This window comes from Bactrocera neohumeralis, unplaced genomic scaffold, assembly GCF_024586455.1.
Source record: "Bactrocera neohumeralis isolate Rockhampton unplaced genomic scaffold, APGP_CSIRO_Bneo_wtdbg2-racon-allhic-juicebox.fasta_v2 cluster09, whole genome shotgun sequence".
Taxonomy (NCBI): Eukaryota; Metazoa; Arthropoda; class Insecta; order Diptera; family Tephritidae; genus Bactrocera; species Bactrocera neohumeralis.
This window is the reverse complement of record NW_026089622.1, coordinates 25,220,090-25,239,609: the sequence shown is the minus strand read 5'-3', so window position 1 is coordinate 25,239,609 and position 19,520 is coordinate 25,220,090. Positions and strand designations below refer to the sequence as shown.

Below are 19,520 nucleotides of genomic sequence, written 5' to 3'. Positions count from 1 at the left end.
CATGGCTTGCTTGTGTAATAATGAGTATGAATATGTCTCACAATCACTTATCGCTCACACTTGGCTTGTCTTGCTTCTCTGTATATAATTGAATCATCGGCTCGAATAACGTTGTAAGTGACATTTTTTGGCAATCCTGTTTTTTTTGCAAATTATCGTTAATAATGCTCTCCCGTATCATGGGAGCGCAAAATTTTACAATATTCATCAGTTTTTAGCCATTGAGCTGCGTCCCAAAGTCAGTAGTGGGTCGGAAAACGTTTTAAGTGCTGGTAATCATGGCAAATTTAGAGGTGTTGAGCACCATTCAAAAGTGCAATAAAGGAAAAAAACGTAAAATAAATTATGAAAATTGGAAAGATATAAGTAATAAGAGGCTGAGAAATAGTGGAGAAGCATATTCAGGAAGAAATGGAAAAGTTGTACATAAAAAAAATGCTCCAGAAACGGTAATGTGGAAAAACGTTGTAAGTGTAAGCTGTGCCAATATCAGTTTTGTTTTTGTATTCATCAGAGTTTCAACTGCGCTTGTTATCTACAGTGCTCAAGCTTCAAATTGGATACTATTCAGAAGCATTTCTCTGAATTTTATCAAATGGACTATGACAAGCAATCAAATTTTTTACGCTCTTTAATCGAATTGAAAGAACCGCAAAGAAGAAGAGTTTCAGAGGGCACATCACGTCGAAATGTAACTGTGAACTATTTTTTACCACAGCACAATGAGAGAAAAGTGAGAGTGTGCAAACAAATGATTTGTCATACCTTTCAAGTGACACAACGAAGACTTCAAATTTTAGTTGAAAAACTGAAGGCGGGAGATAGTTTGAGTGATGAGCGCGGACGACATGATAATCGGCCGAATAAAATCGTTAATGCTGAAAGGAAAAGTGTCATGGAACACATATGTTTAAATGAGTTAAGCATCCACCCCCTCTACTCGGTAAAACTAGCGCATTCTAATGCGACAGCTTAATTCACCACAGCTGAGGATATTAAAACACACCACACTTGAACGCAACCCAACTCACCAAAGGAATGGACAAGCGGAAAGCTCATCATTTTCGCCAGCTGCAGTTCGCCCATCAACACTTCAACTTTCGCTATACACATTCGTTTCTAAACTGCGCCGCGTAAGCACTACTTTTCGTTTACCGGCACCTAACCCACGTGCAACAATACATTGCGATTAAAAAACGTCGCCGTACGGTTCCAGCTCGATACCAGTCGTTTGATCTTCAACTCAGCATCGATCCTGTGTGCTACGAGGATATAAATAGATCCTCAGCGATCCTGGGAAATATTATAGCCGTTACCTAGTATAATTATCCTTTGTAAATTTGTGTAAATTTCAATAAAGTTGACCTTTTACCGTGACTAATACCTCACAATTAACTAGTGTGTTTTCCTTAACAAAATTAGTGGGTGCTTATTAAACTCAGAATAAAGTGGTGGATGTTTCCCACTTAATTGGACACCCAAATAAACATGGTCCTTCGAGCCATAGTGAGAGGCACTATGGATTAGTGAAACGATTTAAAAAATAAAAATAAATGTATTAAAACAAAAAAACAAAGGAATTGTGCGGTGAACAAACCCCAAAACAAAAAAAGGTGCAATGACCCAAACAAAACAAAACAAACAAAAAAATTAGATACAATACCCATATATAATATATGCACATACATATATAACAACCTACATATGTATATGCATATGAATATCCATATAACAGTGAGGTGACAATACAAAAAATGTGGTGAAGAGACAAACACAAAAAGAAATTACATGGAAAATTAAAATATAAAGTTCCAACAAAAAAGAAAATACAATCGGGCGCGAAATAAAAACAAAATAAAACAAAACCGGGCGCGAATTTTTAAACCAACAAAATAGAAGGCGTACCTGCAAGCGGCTAGAAGTACAAAAGGAGTGGAGAAGGCAATTGGGACAAAACGCCTAGGCTAGCAATACCTCGCTCATACCTACAATAAATAAAACGCCCCTTGAGGAAAAACCAAGTGAGCGTATTTATTCCATTTTTTTTAATATATTTCAATGCAAATAAATACATATGTATGTATCTAAAAAATAAGTTTATATGCAAATATAAAATATTTCAAACTCCGTTTTATCCGCGAAAAAACGGTTACCAAAGCGTTACAGCTTCGAGTTTATTTTACGAGAAAAACCGAACGCAGCTTGGTAAAACGTATATATCAACTTATATATGTTAATAAATATTATTAATTTATTGCCTAGGTATTATCTTACCTTCGTGTATTTAAACACGTTTATTAACAAACACGAATATCAAGCATTCACTTTCGTAAATTTCCGACAAGCCTCTTCTAATTAATAAATCAGTAAGTAAATATACATACATACATACAAAAGTGCATACATATGTTACTTTTTATGCATTTCGTATTCTCGCTCTCTCGCCTTTCCGAAAAAAAAATATAAGTACAAGTATCGTATACAAACTGTGGCGACTGATGCACCACATTTATTATAAAATTACAGATTATTTATTAAGATAACTCAAAAGACTTCTTCACTTGTTGGCGTCTGTACAAGAAGTGACGCTTCTTAAAAACTAAAAGCTTAGAATTCAGTTGAAACTGTAAATTTCCAAGAAGAATATAAAGAGAATGAAATAATAGAATAACTGACAAACAGTGCTGCCAGATGTGGTACGACTTGTCTGTGTGCCCACAGTACTCCCCCTCAAATAAAGTCCTGCTGGACTTATTTAAGGTTGAGTTCCTTTACTAGATCCTAGTCCGGGTGCTTGGTGCAGTTAGGCTGGTTGATGTATGTAGCGAATTCATTTGCTTGGTGAGAGTACGGCTGTACGGCGTACTGTTGTCACTAGCCAATTGGTATGGTTAAGTAGTTGTTGCGAATTTATTTGCTCGGTGAGAGTACGGCTGTGCGGCGTACTGTTGTCACTGGCCAATTGGTATGGTTAAGTAGTTGTTGCGAATTTATTTGCTCGGTGAGAGTACGGCTGTGCGGCGTACTATTGTCACTGGCCAATTGGTATGGTTAAGTGGTTGTTGTGCAGTTCTCGGGCTATGACGGTTGCATAGGAGCCTACACGTGCGAGACTGGGTTAGGGTCTACGAGCGACCGATTGGATATTTGTGCAGTTCTCGGTTAGGGCTATGACTGTTGCATAGGAGCCTAAACGTGCGAGACTGAGTTGAGCGCCTTAACTCCGTAGGTTCCGACTTTGCTACCGTTTGCAGCTTGCAGTCGAAAAGAAGTTACTATTTTTAGTTTACGAGAAAGCGGAGTTGCCGAAATCCGTGCCATTGTCGACGAGGAAATTCGTACTCGATGTGCGGTCGTAAATGAATAGTTGGCGATGGGTTACCATTGTTGGTAGTGCGAAATGTAGGGTGCCGAAGCGTAACGTGGCGGCCGGTTGATAGTGTTGCATGTAGCGTGGAGGCGGCGACTGATGCAAAGTGCGTTGAGCCGGATTCACTGCAGATGAAGCGATACATTGTGGACTCTAAATGATGTCGATAATATGTACCGTTGACATGTGCTGCAGTGTTTGTAGCGTCATTTTTGGTTGTGCGTGTTGCATGATGACGGCTTGTAGTGCCTGCGACAATTGGTATGTGGTCGGAGGTTGTGATATTGGTTGATGATGAGGTCAGAAGTTGGGTAGTTCGTACATCAGGATATGGAGGAACTGTTGCTAGCAAGATGATGATGATGATTGCTGTTGGTAGATAAGCGGTACTGTACTTATGTGCGCTGCTCCAGCGACAGGTCCTGTTGAAAAGATAGTGATTTAAGTTTAATATAGGTGATGTTGAAATGGCAACTGCAGTTGTGGCGTCCGTTGTTGCTGTTACTGCGCTGTTGCTGTTGCACCTGCGATTGCAGTTGAATTTGTACGTGCGGATTTTGCTGTTGTTGATGGTTGTGGCCATGTTGTTGCGCTGAACCAGTCAAATTCGGCTGATAAAAATCGCTGGCGCTAGTGTAGTAGGTCGTGGCACCATCGCCGGCGGCTGGCGCCTGGGTGATAGCTGGCGCTTCGATGATGGCTGGGGAGAGGCCCGTAAGATCGGTGCTGGATGCCCATTGGATATCTTGTCCGCTGCCGAGGCGGTAGGCGTACAGGTGGCGTATTGCGTTGGCCGTTTGCGCCAGTTGCAGTTGCGCGGCCTCGTAGGCGCAACTGGGCGGCTAGGTGATGTAGTGTTGTTACACTGTAGTTGTACCAATTATGGTGTGCTGTTCAATTGTAGGGGTCACCAATTATGTGGCGACTGATGCACCACATTTATTATAAAATTACAGATTATTTATTAAGATAACTCAAAAGACTTCTTCACTTGTTGGCGTCTGTACAAGAAGTGACGCTTCTTAAAAACTAAAAGCTTAGAATTCAGTTGAAACTGTAAATTTCCAAGAAGAATATAAAGAGAATGAAATAATAGAATAACTGACAAACAGTGCTGCCAGATGTGGTACGACTTGTCTGAGTGCCCACAAAACCATCTGCCAAGTATACTTATAACAAAACAGAAACAAAATAATTATATTTACAAAGTGCATAAGGAAGCATACCTGACATTTCCCACTTTCGCGCTCTCTTCCGAGTGCGAACATATGTACATACATATGTATATGTATAAAAAAATTTGCACATATAATCATACGGGATAGAATCAGCCTGTGATAGCACACCCTACGCTGGGTATGACATATCAAACTATTAAATTTTAATTCACTTTCAAAGAAAAATTTATCGTAATTTCCGTAAATAACTAAACGGAACGGTAAAGTAAAAATCACAAAATACATTTATTGGAGCGAATATAAAAAAAAAAAAAAAAAAAAAAATAAAATATAAATAAGTTTAGGAACACTATATACACAAATATATTATTGGTACATCTACAATTGTACATACATTCCTATACATAGCTATATTCAAAGCCCACATTGGCAAACATTCGGCAATACCTCTTGTTCTTTGACAAACAAAAACAAGCAGGATTGCGTACAAAAAGCGAATTGATCTCTCTAACGAGCTCTCAATCGCTTACGAACAAAGTATAATCAGAAATACATAACAATTCGTGCATACTTATGTAAATAGCGCATTGATCTCTTCAGCGAGCTCTCAATTGCATAAAACATAAGCACATACATACATACAAACAAGTCCAAGTATTAGGGTGTACCTAAATACTAACATAAGGACGTAAAAAGGTTAATAAAATAAAAGTGCGGATATTTTCAAATTTCAAAATATAAATAAATAATATCGTTTAGCAAGTAAATAAGAAACGGTAATAATAAAAAATAAAGAATCCGAAATATACGAATTATACGAAATAAACTCTTATTTATTTAAAAGAGAATTCGGTTTACACTGAGACAAATTTAACTCATTTTGAAAAATATTTTACTATACTGTAAAAATAATGAACAATAACAAAAATCAAAGTACACCTGGAGCTACACGCTCAAAACAGGTTGCTAGATTTATTTCAGAAAGTGACAGTTTAACAAGATACTGCACTAGATTTGCCTCTTCACCGATTCACGAAAACTCGGAATCGTTATTAGAAATAAAAACTCAAAATCTGAAAAATTTTTGGACTCGCCTCCAAGCGGCTCATGACGCCATAGTAGATTCTGACAATTCAGATCTACCACAAGATTTTAAATCATCGGCTTACGATATTTACGAAAACTGCTTAGACCAATATGAAGAAACGAAAGCAATGATCTCCGATCAATTAAAGCTATTAAAAGCATTTGCACCTACTCCCCACAGTAGAGTAGAGCTGCCACAAATGCAACAATATCAAGAGGCAAGTTCAGGCATCCACCTCGAGGTGCCCGCATGTGACACAGAAACCTTTTACGGAGGTTATGAAGAATGGCCGTCCTTCCGGGACATGTTCACATAAACCATCCTCAATTATCACATGCGCAAAAATTGTATCACCTCAGATACAAAACTAAAGGTCAAGCAGGCGAAATAGTCAAACAGTTCGCATTAAATGACGACAATTTCAATTTGGCTTGGGAAGCTCTAAAAGCTAGATATGAAAACGACAGAATACTGGTCGATAAGCAAGTAACGACACTAATGAACTTGCCAAAAATTAAGAAAGGAACAAGTGTAGAATTCATCAAACTAGAATCCACTGTTTCAAATTGTTTGTCGATTCTATCGACACTAAATATTCCCACAGACAGCTGGGACCCAATTCTGGTAAACATTTGCACCGCCGCATTACCAGAAAAGTCGTTACTTCTATGGGAGCAATCGCTCTCATCACGAAAAAAGTGCCCAACGTGGCAACAAATGAAAGATTTTCTCACCACCCAATATTAAATTGCGGAAAGGTTAGAAGAAAAAATAATCAAAACTAAGAACGACCAAAATGGAAGCTTAAATAGACCCCAAGCTAGAAGCAAAAATAAATCAAATAGGATTTTTAACAAAATACAATCGTTCACATCGGAACAAAGAAAACATATGTCATGCGAACTATGTAAAAGAGGGCATAAACTCACATCTTGCGAGAAGTTTATAAAATTAAACATTAATGAAAGGAACAACTTTGTCAGATCAAAAAGACTCTGCACAAACTGCTTGTCCCATGCACACAATCTGAAAACTTGCAAAAGCAAATTTAATTGCTTATATTGTCATAAAAGACATCATACAATGCTTCATTACAGCATATATCCTAACTTACGCCAAAGAAGCGCTTACACAAAAGGAACCATGGGTTTAGCAAAAGCAAATCCCGAAATCGAAAATTTTAAAAATTGCCAAGAGACACCATGTTGCTCAAAGGCACAAAAAGCTAAAACGCTGCACAGCGAAACACAAAGTGGACTAATTGCAGAGCCAATTATCACCATGACAACTCAAGTTGAGAAACAACAAAATCCATATCTTAATTCACAATTAAGGAAATTTAAAGAGATAGGGAAACTTCACCAAATATTAAACAAAACTAAAGAAGATCGGTATTGTGAAGACTTTTCTAAAGCCACAACTACTCGATCAAATAATGGACGGTATGTCGTACAACAACCAATAGAGCCACAATTTTCTAATACCCCACATAAAGGTAGAAAGACCAAAGTCAGAATTCAATCTGACAATAATAAAAATTCAAATATCTGTAATTTTTCGACCCCCCAGGGTACCACTTATGATTACTGACGCAACATTTAGTCGAATCAGCTATACAAAGCATCAAATTAATTGCGAAGAACTTTCCATTCACCGCCATTCTCTCGCAAGATCCCTCGAATCCCATAGTCCTAACTGAAGGGCTAAGGAGTACCCATTCTGGCCATATCTCAGCCAGGCGTGGAGTTACTATCCTTCATAAGCCAACAGTAAATTAAATGCAAACAATTGCCGATCATACAAAGAGGCTATACCGGTATACCAAACCGATAAAATAGGAAGTTGTAAATAACCGCTAATAAAGTTATTAAAAGCAAACAACTTTTTTGGTATAATACAATACGTGTAAGTCGTCAAAGCGCGCAAAATCAATTAGTACCTCAAGCACCAATATTTACACAAAATGCAATTGGCTATTAAAACCAAAATCGCTTCTTACAGCTAATATTCTGCGGCCTCGGTTACTCCACCAACAGTAAGCCGAATTACATGTTTCTTGACTATATACAAAACTAGGCAAAATATTCGCCTAGGGGGCCCAGGATGTTTAAATGAGTTAAGCATCCACCCCCTCTACTCGGTAAAACTAGCGCATCCTAATGCGACAGCTTAATTCACCACAGCTGAGGATATTAAAACACACCACACTTGAACGCAACCCAACTCACCAAAGCCAGCTCCAGTTCGCCCATCAACACTTCAACTTTCGCTATACACATTCGTTTCTAAACTGCGCCGCGTAAGCACTACTTTTCGTTTACCGGCACCTAACCCACGTGCAACAATACATTGCGATTAAAAAACGTCGTCGTACGGTTCCAGCTCGATACCAGTCGTTTGATCTTCAACTCAACATCGATCCTGTGTGCTACGAGGATATAAATAGATCCTCAGCGATCCTGGGAAATATTGTAGCCGTTACCTAGTATAATTATCCTTTGTAAATTTGTGTAAATTTCAATAAAGTTGACCTTTTACCGTGACTAATACCTCACAATTAACTAGTGTGTTTTCCTTAACAAAATTAGTGGGTGCTTATTAAACTCAGAATAAAGTGGTGGATGTTTCCCACTTAATTGGACACTCAAATAAACAAGATAGAAAACTTTTCTTGTCAAGAAAGTCACTACAGTCGTTCTAGTTCAAAAACAATTGCCTCCATCCAGATTTAACTATTACAAAAATGTTTAAATTATTCAAGGAAAAATATCCAGATAGCACTATAAGTTATAATACATACAGAGATATATTTAACGCAGAATTCAGTTTGCGGTTTGGACCTTTTATTTTTAAAAGAGTTCTTATTAATTTAAAATTTAACGTCTCAAAATGCGTACATATGTACATACATATTAATGTTTGTATATTGCATCAGCCAATTTAGAAAAATTTTACTTGGCGACAGTGATATTCTTTTTATCCCGTTGCTTTTTTGTGAAGTTGCATATAACATGTAAATTGCACATGCCACATTTCAGTTGCTCTTGTGTTGTATTGCTTGCTAGTTGTGTTGTAAAAATTATTATATTATATTTAAAATGTGCGATATTTATGGAAAACCAAGCCAAGGCAACGATGAATTCTTGGAATTATTAAAGATTTGGGGCTTGCTAACCGAAATAATTGATACCCTGATTGACCGGGGGTTATTGACGACGTTGACACTTTTTTCGATAGATGTGACGATAAATATTTCGGAGAACGCATAAAATTTAAATCCGGTATGAGGGAGTGGCGAACAAAAAAGGTAAGATGATTCTTTTATTTTTAAATTATCAATTCAGTTTATAGCGCGGTATGCACAACACAAGTAATCGCTCAAGAATAAACTTTAATTTTGCTCTAAAAGCCAAATTTGAAGTAATTTTAATTTGAAAGTTATTGTGTGGATTTTCTTTATAAAATGCCCTTCAAACTGCATCTTGCATGAGCAGATTTGGGCCAGGAAGGTTTTCTTGAGTGACTTTGGCCTTTAGAGCAAAACTAAAATTTTTTCTTGAGCGATTTCTTACGGACGCTAAATGCAATACTCAGATATGAGGGAATGGGCGAATGAAATTGTTGCGGTATTTCCTAAAAAAAGAAGGTAATTGCACGAATTCGATTACATCTACTAAAAACTTACAAACATTTTTTATAACCCTTGTACATATATTAGGAATTTTACTTTTTGGAAAGAAAAATGGGAAAAAAGAATCCGAGTGGTAAATTGTTCTCGCGTTGGGCTAACGTTATAAAGTTGAAAAACAAAGCCAATTCTGTTACCCAGGAAGCTCATGAAGATGTTTTTGACGGTATGCGATACTTTTTACTCTTACTTTATAAAATAATTTGTTGTTTTTACAATATTTAATTTAACTTCTTGCACTGCAGATAACGTTTTGGAAAAAAAGTGTTGGTTGGCACATAACTGCACGTTTAGAAATATATGTATAAAAGGGATCTCTATCGAAGGATGGAGTCATGTGTAGAAGTTCACGCAAGTGAGGAAAGTTCTCTGATCGCCATTCACTTGGGAGTGGCCAGAAACGATTCTTTTACACATGGCTCAAGCAGCTCACTACTTCCGGTCTTTGACCAAGTATCCTCTGGGTAGCCTAAGAACATCCGTTCGAAGGCGAGCTAAAGTGAGAAGGCGAAACATCCCCTACGGTTTGGGACCCGCCACGTAAAAAAACACACTCAGTGAATAGCTATAACCCGCCTCGGAAGAGAGACCCCCCTTTTGATGACGACCATGGCAAACGAAATAAGGACTACGAATTAAGGGCATGCACCTGGAATGTCCGGTCCCCTAATTGGGAAGGTGCCGCTGCCCAGCTGGTTGATGTCCTCGTAAAAACAAAGGCTGACATCACCGCCATCCAAGAAATGCGATGGACGGGACAAGGACAGAGATGAGTAGGTCCTTGTGACATTTACTATAGTGGCCATATAAAGGAGCGCAAATTTGGTGTTGGATTCGTGGTAGGAGAGAAACTCCGTCGCCGAGTACTATCATTCACTCCGGTGAATGAACGTCTAGCCACAATCCGCATCAAAGCGAGGTTCTTCAACATATCGCTGATTTACGCCCACGCCCCGACGGAAGAGAAGGACGATGTGACCAAATATGCCTTTTATGATTGCTTGGAGCGCACTTATGAAGGCTGCCCCCGCCACGATCTCAAAATCGTGCTTGGCGACTTTAACGCCAGGGTGGGAAAAGAAGGTATCTTTGGCACTACTGTCGGTAAATCCAGCCTCCACGACGAAACATCCCCAAATGGGTTGAGGCTGATTGACTTCGCCGGGGCCCGAATGTAGTAATAGATTCCAGCATAAGAAGATTCATCAAGCTACCTGGCTGTCTCCGGATCGAAAAACTACCAACCAGATCGCTCATGTTGTGATAGACGGATGACACGTCTCCAGTGTTTTAGATGTGCGTGCGCTCCGAGGTCCTAACATCGACTCGGACCACTATCTTGTTGCAGCTAAGATTCCCACCCGCCTCTGTACAGCAAAAAACGCGCGCCACAACAAGACGCCGAAAGATTTTCTACTCGGTTTACACTCCTGCTCTCTGAGAGCACTCGTCAACAACTCGGTATAAGGGAACTGTGGGACGGCATTTCGAACTCCTTACGTACAGCTGCAACCGAAACCATTGGTTTCCGGAAAGTGCAAAAAACAACTGGTACGACGAGGAGTGCCGTGTCGCAGCGAAAAGAAATAGGCTGCCTACCTCGCAACGTTACGATCGACCACTACACGTGCGCGATGGGATAGATACCGAGAGTTGAAGAGGGAAGCGAGACGCATTTGTAGACAGAAGAAGAAAGAGGCCGAAATGCGTGAGTACGAAGAGCTTGATAGGCTTGCCGACAGCGGTAATGCTCGAAAATTCGACGAAAAATGCGGCGGCTTACAGAAGGTTTCAAGACCGGAGCATACTTTTGTAGAACCCCCAAAGGTGATCTAGTCACTGATGCCCAGAGCATACTTAAATTATGGAGGGAACACTTCTCCAGCCTGCTGAATAGCAGTGAACGCACAACACCAGGAGAAGGAGAACCCGATTCCCCAATCGATGACGATGGAGCAGACGTTCCATTACCCGACTATGGAGAAGTTCGAATAGCAATTGCCCGCCTGAAGAACAACAAAGCGACAGGGGCCGACGGACTGCCGGCCGAGCTATTCAAACACGGCGGCGAAGAACTGATAAGGAGCATGCATCAGCTTCTTTATAAAATATGGTCGAAATGAGCGAAAGCATGCCCAACGATTGGAATTTAAGTGTGCTATGCCCAATCCATTAGAAAGGTGACCCCACAATCTGCGCCAACTACCGTGGGATTTGTCTCCTCAATATCGCATATAAGGTTCTATCGAGCGTATTGTGTGAAAGATTAAAGCCCACCGTCAACAAGCTGATTGGACCTTATCAGTGTGGCTTCAGACCTGGAAAATCAACAACCGACCAGATATTCACCATGCGCCAAATCTTGGAAAAGACCCGTGAAAGGAGAAGCGACACACACCACCTCTTCGTCGATTTTAAAGCTGCTTTCGACAGCACGAAAAGGAGCTGCCTTTATGCCGCGATGTCTGCATTTGGTATCCCCGCAAAACTGATACGGCTGTGTAAGCTGACGTTGAGCAACACCAAAAGCTCCGTCAGAATCGGGAAGGACCTCTCCGAGCCGTTCGATACCAAACGAGGTTTCAGACAAGGCAAAGAGAAAATAGTTCGAGCTGCAAAACTTAATAGAGAAGGTACTATCTTCTATAAGAGTGTACAGCTGCTGGCGTATGCCGATGATATTGATATCATCGGCCTTAACACCCGCGCCGTTAGTTCTGCTTTCTCCAGACTGGACAAGGAAGCAAAACAAATGGGTCTGGCAGTGAACGAGGGCAAGACGAAATATCTCCCGTCACCAAACAAACAGTCGTCGCACTCGCGATTTGGAACTCACGTCACTGTTGACAGTCATAACTTTGAAGTCGTAGATAATTTCGTCTATCTTGGAACCAGCGTAAACACCACCAACAACGTCAGCCTAGAAATCCAACGCAGGATAACTCTTGCCAACAGGTGCTACTTCGGACTGAGTAGGCAATTGAGAAGCAAAGTCCTCTCTCGACAAACAAAAACCAAACTCTATAAGTCACTCATAATTCCCGTCCTGCTATATGGTGCAGAGGCTTGGACGATGTCAACAACTGATGAGTCGACGTTGCGAGTTTTCGAGAGAAAAGTTCTGCGAAAGATTTATGGTCCTTTGCGCGTTGGCCACGGCGAATATCGCATTCGATGGAACGATGAGCTGTACGAGATATATGACGACATTGACATAGTTCAGCGAATTAAAAGACAGCGGCTACGCTGGCTAGGTCATGTTGTCCGAATGGACGGAAACACTCCAGCTCTGAAAGTATTCGACGCTGTACCCGCCGGGGGAAGCAGAGGAAGAGGAAGACCACCACTCCGTTGAAAGGACCAGGTGGAAAAGGACCTGGCTACGCTTGGAATATCCAATTGGCGCCACGTAGCGAAAAGAAGAAACGACTGGCGCGCTGTTGTTAACTCGGCTATAATCGCGTAAGCGGTGTCTACGCCAATTAAGAAGAAGAATAGCGTAATATAATTTTAATAATAATAGTTATCATAATTATAATTGTTACACAAATTAATCGAATAGGGTATTCTTCAAAGAGAATGACTTCTTTATGGTTATGTGTTTTCTGTATGTTTGTAAATGTATATTTGTTTCGAAGAAAGTCAGGGATTTTTCTTTTTTTTGGTTCAATTTGGTTTACATAGGTGTTTAAATGTATACCCACTAGGTGTCCTTTTCACTAATTCACTCACCTCCACTATATCAACAAAGAATACAAGTGTACTTTATATTATATGTAAACTGATTTTAATTGATCTGGTATTATACATACATATCTGTTTACTATTAAATATATTTATAATAAAAATTTATAATATATGTATGTAAATAAAAGTACTTGATGATCAACGAGACGGTGTCCGTATGAAGCAGCGAGAGATGATGTTTAGGCGCATGTGTCCCGGTTGTTGCTGATGTATATCGCATCAATATCGAACCAATTGTGTCCGCTTTCCCTTTTGCCCATCCTGTTTGTTGAGTGGGTTGATTTATTTAGAAGTGTGATGAGTTGTATTGAGTGGTAATGCATTAGTATGGTGTCATCAGATGGTGAATTGCACCGTGTTTTATTAGGGTGCACCAGTTTTCCCGTGTAGAGCGGGTGGATGCTTAACTCATTTAAACAATATGTAGGTTTTATTATCAATCGCTACATTCTCCTTTCTGCTCTCTAGCCAAAAAATTTACATGTGAAGACAATAACAAAGTTACGAGTTGAATTGAAACAAGACAGTATTCGAATACCCCATTAAAGTGCTGTAACTTATACATGTATATTCAATATTACCAAATATTGTATTCCATATTTTAGACCAGTTTGACAATTGTGATTAGTTCAAATGACAAATTTCTGCCACAGTGACATACAAATTTGTTATTGAAAAAAATTTTAAATTTATTGAATTTTTTCATTAGAACTCATCCATACCGTGATAATATGGAGAATTAAGTGTGCGATTTACAGTCGGCGTAAAAACCTCCAAAGATAATGCCAACAGAATGGGGCGTCTCCATGTACCGCCCCATATATTGGAAAAATGGACAAAATATTTGGCAACAGTGTACTGGCTATCAACTGCCACACGCTCACAGGTCTATACGGAACCCCAACCCTTTCCTTGATCAACCAAGGTACCTCTTCAGAACGAAAACCAAATAGAAATTTAAAAAATATAAGTATATAAGTGATAATGCGGCTTATGCATATGATGTGGTAAACACATTATATATTAAAAGTACGTATCACGTTGTTTGTCCGCGATGGACTCCTAAACTACTGAACCAATTTTATTAAAATTTAGCACACTGTGTCGTTCGAACAAATTTAGAAGATAGGGAAATAAAAAAATAGGAGTAGTAAAAATAATTCATAAATAAAGAATATAGTGAAAGCTCTATTAAATGGACGCCCTATTAGGCGGGTATCTCCATTAACCATGCACATTGTTGATTTTTATTAAGTACAATCTATTAAGCGGACAACTCTATTAACTGGACAAAAAGGCTGGTAATCTGCTATTAAGCCTAAAATAAGTTATTTTTTTCAATGAAATTTACTTGTATTAACATATTCAAAATTAAATCTCAAGTGCAATCCCTTGGATTCCTATACTGTTAAAAACGTTTTCGCCTTTATCCGTAAATAAAAATTTCACTGTATTGATTAATTTATTATATGAATAATAGTATAAAATGTACACCACAGCAACCCGTGGCCGGGTTCCCTGGAGTACTTATATAATAAAGAACAGTGTTATTTATTTTGGCCAATTATCAACTGAATACACCGTCGACTGTTGTCCAAGCGTTGAGTACCAAATCACCAAACAAATTTCCAAGTTGTCGAAACGTGACGGTGTTACTAATGTACTATATGTATATCAATTTACACCTTTTTTCCTGGTGGTACAATTTCTCTTCCACCAGATTTTGTTTCGGTCACAATGATATTTTTATATTTCTCTGTAAGCAATATCAAATAAGTTTTCTTCTTTTTTATTGGCGTAAACACCGCTTACGCGATTATAGCCAAGTTAACAACAGAGCCCAGTCGTTTCTTCTTTTCGCTCCGTTGTGCCAATTGGATATTCCAAGCAAAGCCATGTCCTTCTGTACCTGGTTCATTGAAAGGAGTGGAGGTCTTCCTCTTCCTCTGCTTCCCATTGCGGGTAATACTTTCAGAGCTAGAGCGTTTTCGTCCATTGGGACAACACGACCTAGCCAGCGTAGCCACTGTTTTTTAATTCGGTGAACTATGTCAACGTCGTCATATATCTCATACAGCTCATCGTTCCATCGAATGCGATCTTCGCCGTGGCCAACGCGCAAAGGACCATAAATCTTTCGCAGAACTTTTCTCTCGAAAACTCGCAAAGTCAACTCATCAGTTGTTGTCATCGTCCAAGCCTCTGCACCATATAGCAGGACGGGAATTATGAGTGACTTATAGAGTTCGGTCTATGTTCGACGAGAGAGGACTTTACTTTTCAATTGCTTACTCAGTCCGAAGTAGCACCTGTTGACAAGAGTTATCCTGCATTGCATTTCCAGGCTGACATTGTAGGCGGTGTTTACGCAGGTTCCAAGATAGACGAAATTATCTACGACTTCAAAGTTATGACTGTCAACAGTGACGTGAGATCCAAGTCGCGAGTGCGACGACTGTTTGTTGGATGACTAAGTATCCTCTGGGTAGACTAAGCATATCCGTTTGAAGGCGAGCAACAGTGAGAAGGCGAAACATCCCCTTCGCAGGGTTGTGCGCTAAGATTGGGACCCGCCACGTAAAAAACGCACCCAACGAAAAAAAATAATAAACCTCGGATGAGTGATCCCACTTTTGATGACGACCATGGAAACGAAATAAGGACTACGATTCGAGGGCATTTACCTGCAAAGTCCGGTCCTTTAATTGTAAAGGTGCCGCTGCCCAGATGGACGATATCCTCGTTAGAGTGAAGGCTGACATCACCGCTGTCCAAGAAATGCGGTGAACGAGACAAGGACTCAGGCAAGCAGGTCCTTGTGGCATTTAATATAGTGGACATATAAAGGAGCTAAAGTTTGGTGTGGGATTCGTGGTGGAAGAGAGACTCCGTCACAGAGTACTTTCATTCATTCCGGTAGGTGCATGTCTAGCCACAATCCACATCAAAGCGAAGTTCTTCAACTCTATAAGTCACTCATAATTCCCGTCCTGCTATATGGTGCAGAGGCTTGGACGATGACAACAACCGATGAGTCGACGTTGCGAGTTTTCGAGAGAAAAGTTCTGCGAAAGATTTATGGTCCTTTGCGCGTTAGCCACGGCGAATATCGCATTCGATGGAACGTTGAGCTGTACGAAATATATGACGACATTGACATAGTTCAGCGAATTAAAAGACAGCGGCTACGCTGGCTAGGTCATGTTGTCGGAACGGGAAGACTCCAGCTCCGAAAGTATTCGACGCTGTACCCGCCGGGGGAAGCAGAGGAAGAGGAAGACCTCCACTCCGTTGGAAGGACCAGGTGGAAAGGACCTGGCTACGCTTGGAATATCCAATTGGCGCCACGTAGCGAAAGAAGAAACGACTGGCGCGCTGTTGTTAACTCGGCTATAATCGCGTAAGCGGTGTCTACGCTAATTATGAAGAAGAATATGCAGATACGTATTAATTGGGGATGTCGAAAAAATGTATCGACAATTATGTAGTCGTATATAAAGATGATCAAGATTTCCATCAAATTAATTTCCGAAAATAGCCAAAAAGACCACTACGCGACTTTAAATTAAAAACAGTTACCTTTGGCGTAAACTGTGCCTCAAACCTAGCCATTCGTGCACTCCATGACCTAGCAGAAGACACAAAGTCAGATTTTCTTCTGGCATTACAAAATGTTAAAAACTCAAACATTTGTTGACGATATTCTGTCTGGAAGCCACAGTCTTACACAACCATACGAGTTCATATCACAGGTAATAAATGCCCTCAAGACCGCAGGGTTTCCATTAAAAAAGATAACAGCTAATCACTCAAATATTTTAAAAAATATTCCAAAAGACCATTTGTTGCATACTAGTTTCTTTATATTCGAAAGTTAAAGTATAACAAAAACAACAGGCATCCATTGGATTGCGATTTTTGATAAGTTTTCATATACTTCAGAGTAATATCCGCATCATCCGCCATAACAAAGAGACAAATTTTATCCTCAGTGGCAGAACTTTTCGACCCCGCAGGATGGCTTTCACCAATTATGATACAAGCGAAAATCCTGATCCAAGAATTATGACTAGACGGAACCGACTGGGACGAACAAGTGAAACCTCTTCGCTTAGAAAAATTGTCCCAGTTCGCTAATAATCTGACCGACATTTCGCAGATACAAATTCCACGGTGGATAAACTATTCCCCCGAATACAAAGTGGAACTACACGGCTTCTACGAAGCTTCTGAAAAGGCATATTGTGCCACTATATAAATACGCAGACAAAGCGATGCCGCAACCACAAGCCTGGTACTAGCGGCAAAAGCAAAAGTTGCGCCTCTAATAACGCTACGTCTCCCATGACTTGAGCTCTGTGTCGCTCTGCTACTTACAAAACTAGCTTGAATGGTGCAGAACCACTTAAACATGTCGAAATACAAATTATATTTCTGGTCCGATCACGAGATTTTTCTAGCCTGGTTAGGGGATGTAGTGCAGGTCGCCTCCATGCTGGTGCATCCTGGGTAACGCCAAATGGCCTGCGGCCTTCACGGCCTTACAACTCCCTAAACGACTTTTCTTTGCTTCGAACTGGTTTTTAGAATAGGATATAGAATCCTGGGCTGGTGGTGGCGGCATTCTGGCACCTGAGTATGATGGGGTGACACCGAGTCATAAATGCCTTTCGGGCTAATGTCGAAACTGCTTCCGTCCCGTTAAAACCCTGGCATTCCTCAGAGTACGTTCCCCCCCCGTCGTCGTTAGGTTGGCGTGGTAGGTGTAAGTAGAGAGGACTCCTTCTTTACGCTGGTCGGCTCTGAACGTAATGCCTCATAAGGGCGTACGTCAACCCTCGCCTTGGCCTCATCACTGAGATAACTTTGGGACCATAAATGGCGACTACCTTTCCGGGGGACGGATAGCGGCTCTGAGTGGGGATCCTTATTGCATGGACACACCAACAAATACGGACGAGAAGGTGACGAAGGGAGGTGAAGGGGCGTCGAAATCGACACCCAGATCTGTCCCAGGCGGGGCTGCTGCTCCCGGGGCGACGAATCCCTGGTATTAGTCTCCGCATCAGGCGGCAGGATGGGGGAAACCGCCGCAGCTCCGCCAGCAACAAAGGTAGTGAAGGGTGGAGCCTTCAAACGCGGCGGAGTCGCCAGCACTAGCAGAGGAACTTCTGCTAGAATTATGAAGGGCTCCACAGCGGGCATTAGCAAGGGGGCTTTAGCTAGGAAGCTAGAGTTGCTGATGTAAGGGTACTTGGCGTGCTCGACCGCAGCAGGGAGGACGGGGTTATCTCCCATTAGGAGTGGAAGAGAGTAGCGGCGGCTATCTCTTCGGTCTTCCTCAAGGTGGTCAAGGAAAACCAGGGGCCACCCTCAAAATGTGTTAGTGCCGGTTGGCACCATGGGCTGCACAAGCTGACTAGGTGTGCCGATGAGAGATCGGCCATCTTATATAAGAAGGCAGTCTCTCTGGTGGGGGAGGTTTGGAAGGGGGCCAGACTGGAGGCCGTGGACAAAGAGGATCTTCCTCTTCGCCCTAGGGCTCGCGTCTGGCTGCCAGCTGAACCATCCACTGCGAAAGAGATCGAGGAAATCCTTAGGTAGTGCAACCCCTCACTTCCCCCGCATGACTGGAGGGTCATAAGGCTGGAGAGAACCGATGAACCATATCGGCAGGCGCTGATAATGCTTAACGCGGAGTCCATCGGTCCTCTCAGCAAAACCAAGGGAGCCATCAGCTATGGGTTCGAAATGGTGGTACTTAAGGTACTCCCAACGGATGCCAGGGCTGATGGCACTCAAGCTGCAGGTGCGGGGGAGAAGGGGGAAGGCGTCAGTGATGGTCAAATGACCATGGAAAACGACCCAAACCTCTCGGACGTGGCGAGTTCTGGAGGCGGTTCGTCGATCGGCGACTCCGTTTTCAGCCTCGAACAATTGTTCGAGGAAGTGAGGGTCGATCATGACTTAAGCGCTGAACTGGTGCTCCTAGAGGAGAGTGTGAAGGATGAAATTCCTCCAGATTAACCTCCATCACGCAAAGGCGGCCTTCGCCAATCTACTGCTTCGTCTGGAGCAAGACGAAGCCGATGTGGTCCTGATCCAGGAACCGTGGCTAACAGGCAACGGAATATCTGGACTGAGGACGAAGAGCCAAAAGCTGCTCGTGAACCGGGAAGGTTACCGCAGAAGGCTTCGGCAAACTCTCCCATGCGTACCGGGGTGGGCGCGCTGGCCACCGCCGATGTGGTGGATGGGTGGGTCGAAGCGTTCAGCTCGGCGTGCAACACTGCACTGGAGAGCTCCTGTCCATTGAAAACACCGAAGGGCAGAGGGAAACCTCAATGGTGGACTTTGGAGCTCACGGAAATTAGGGCGTCTTTTAGACCCTAACTGATGATTGGGTCCTGTATAAAACAGGACTTTCAATATACAAGTCCGATCTAAGAA

General features: G+C 41.4%; 1 protein-coding gene and 1 pseudogene across 1 annotated transcript in view; both read left to right on the top strand.

Annotated features, from left to right (window-relative positions):
* LOC126764112 (uncharacterized) overlaps window positions 1-19,520 on the top strand; it is a 423,412-nt gene that overhangs the window by 270,165 nt on the left and 133,727 nt on the right. The gene's annotated exons all lie outside the window — the stretch shown is intronic.
* On the top strand, window positions 18,148-19,097 carry LOC126764680 (uncharacterized; annotated as a pseudogene).